General features: G+C 37.7%; 1 long non-coding RNA gene across 1 annotated transcript; it reads left to right on the forward strand.

Moving 5' to 3' along the window:
• The first annotated feature begins 297 nt into the window (after positions 1-297).
• Positions 298-2,017, forward strand: LOC131546140 (uncharacterized). Its single transcript, XR_009272611.1, has 3 exons — positions 298-595; positions 878-1,027; positions 1,162-2,017. It is a non-coding gene; the product is annotated as an uncharacterized LOC131546140 (long non-coding RNA).
• Positions 2,018-3,043: the final 1,026 nt, after the last annotated feature.

Consider the following 3,043-nt stretch of genomic DNA (forward strand, 5'->3'; position numbering starts at 1 on the left):
TTGCATCCCTATCGATGGTTGTGTCATGAGTATAAATGCTCATGAGCTGAAATTTCACAGGATTGTCTGTGTAAGATGGAGGTTGGAAAGCGTGTAACCTGCACGAGATTGAAATCATTGTGAATGGGAATATTTTTTTTTTTTATCTGGCATTTTTTACTTGTGCTTTTTTCTTGTAATTATTTACCCTGCTTCTATAGTTGTGACTTTAATGGTACTAAAACATCTAACCTGGAGTGGTCAACATCAGTCCTGCAGAGTTCAGCTCCAACCCTAATCAAACACACCTGAACAAACTGATCAAGGTCTAAGGGCTTCTAAAAAGCTACAGGTGAGTTTTTGTGCGTGTGACCCGGATGTTAAGAGCTGCATCAAGAGAAATCATCCCAAAGGAGAGTATTCCTTGTCTATTGTGAATGTATATTTTCATAACTGTTTCAGTTTATCACTATAGTATTTTTTTCTTTCTCTATTTCAGTTAAGACTTAATGCTGGCACGTTCTGAAGGAACTTGATTCTTGTTTTCTTCAAAAAACGATCGGTGAACTTGAGGATTAAAAGCTCATTGCTCGTGTTTCGTTGTTGCTGGAAATGGGTACGGAACATTCAGAAATGTACCCACACAAAGCTTGTATAGGTTTATTTGTATGTTTATTTGGTTCTGAGAAGTGTTGAATCATAATGGTTTCAATTGTGAATACAGAACAAATGCAGTGGTTGCATTAACCATTTTGGTTAAACCCTTGATATTCAACATCCTCAATGTTGTGCTGATTGTACAAACTGGAATTGATAAGAGTAAATGTGTTCTGATGCAAGTTATGCTATAGCATCATATTGTAACAGACAAGCCAGTTACTAAGTCTCTTATCTATAGGTGTCTTCCCCACCGCTAGGGGTGCTATGGCGCCTAAATGAGCTCCGTCAGTAGAGGAAGTTAGCAGAACGGCAGCAGTAGAAAGCATGGCTTGACTGCATGTGTGCGATGTCCTTGTTGGGAAATGTTCCATTTCAAGCTCAACTTAAAGTAAGGATGTTTTCTTTATCTCAATCTAGCCTTGTTGATGATGTTTGATATATGCTAAGCAATTGTATATGTGTATACAAGCGACGTTGGGTTGGATGCTAAAAGGTTGATACAGTTTATTTTATGTATTTTAGAAGGACCCTTTATTGGTGACTAACCACATGTTACGAGCTAAAAATGGATGTAATGCCCAGATGGATGTAAGCTTGTAGCTTCTGTCTTATGGCAGTACCTGATTTGGAAAGGTCTGGGGCTTGGGAACTGTTATCGTTTGGAGTGAAGTCATCGCAAATAGTTGGAGTATTCATCGTCTGAGGGACAGCTTCAACTTTGGGCATAATTTGATAAACTATATCTCATCAAATAAGACTCTCCCACACATCCATTTGCACATTAATAAACTGTGCAACCTAATATCTATTTCCTTTTATGGATTCATACATGACATTATTTGTATTATGTGATTGTTTTTTTTGTTTTTTTCATGGCTATATAAAAAGAATAATGTGCATATATTTGGTAAGCATCTTTCCTTCTTAAAGGGGAATTTAGTTTGCCTAACAGTAGTTTAAGTTGTATAACTAGTTTTGTGTTAGAAAAACACGAGGCGGTTATAATATGCAGAAATTGTCCTTCTTAAAATGTCATCTCAATCTCAGCAGTCCCTCTTTCCAAAACCTGGCAAGGTAAGAGTCCTCCAAAGATTTGACTAAACCTCCCTTACAATGTTTACAGGATTGTGTGCAAAATGGTGACTTTACTTGGTCAACAGCTTACAATGCCTCTAAGCTCAGGTTTCAGATAGAAGGGGTGCCCCAAACCTAGTGACAAGAGTTTGAGATCTGTCTAGCAATGTATGCACTAAAGAGTTTCAGGGTTCATTCATGGCTGCATTGATGACTGCTTGTTAATGTCAATTTAACTCTTGTGACTGTGTGTTTGACTTTTGAATTGATGTACTTCACATCTGCATATTTAATTAAATTTAAACCATGCTTAAGTGTCCTTTTGCTGCTCACTGTTTTTCATCTGTCAAATATAAAGGACTCCCTTCAGTTCACAGATGGCTCTGATTTTCACAAGCAGCTCAGTGTTCCTGTTGCACCTCTAGAAACATCAATTAGAAATGCATTAGAAATTTCAATTGTTTGCTTTGTTCCTGTGAGGTACTGACAGTGTTAAAGATTCTCCTGGAAAATCAACAGCTGCTGAGGTGATTCCTTCTGTGAGTCTTAATATCCACAACAAGTCAAGTCACCTTTATTTATATAGCGCCTTTAACAATACAGATTGTGTCAAAGCACTTAACAGTATCAAATTGAAAGATAGAGTGTCAGTAATGTATAATAAGATTAAACACTCAATTTTCAGTTAAAGGCATTTCATTATTGAATTCAGAGATGACATTGTCTAGGTCAGTTTAGTTTAAATGGTATCTGTGCAATTAAATCGGCGATAATCACTAGAAATTAAGTGTCCCCAACTGAGCAAGCCAGTGGCGACAGCGGCAAGGAACCAAAACTCCCTCTGTGACAGAATGGAGAAAAAAAAACTTGGGAGAAACCAGGCTCAGTCGGGGGGCCAGTTCTCCAGACGGGGCGCCAGACGAAACCTGCAGTTCAAAAGTTTACATTTCTATTTTATTTTGTTGCAATTTCGAACAATAATAGTATTATGTAGTTAGGTATTATATTTTTAGTTATGTTATATTTTAATTTTATTGTATTTATTTACAACACTGTTGTCTTTACTGGGTCAAACCATGTTCCCCAGAAAGCCTTTTGGTGGAGAATATGATTCTCTATTGCAGTCAATGCTAGGTAGTGGTAGAGTCAGTCACCTGCAGGTGCAAATCCACTGCTGCTGAGGTCCAATATCAGACACAGATATCAGGAGACCACTGCTGTCAGCTCATCTTTGGCTGGACTGAGACCTTGATTCTACCAGAGGACATGACTTCACTTTCTTCCAGACCACACAGCAAACAAGTACGTTTGCTTTCTGTAATATCTTTAA

Source organism: Onychostoma macrolepis, chromosome 08, assembly GCF_012432095.1.
Source record: "Onychostoma macrolepis isolate SWU-2019 chromosome 08, ASM1243209v1, whole genome shotgun sequence".
Lineage (NCBI taxonomy): Eukaryota > Metazoa > Chordata > Actinopteri > Cypriniformes > Cyprinidae > Onychostoma > Onychostoma macrolepis.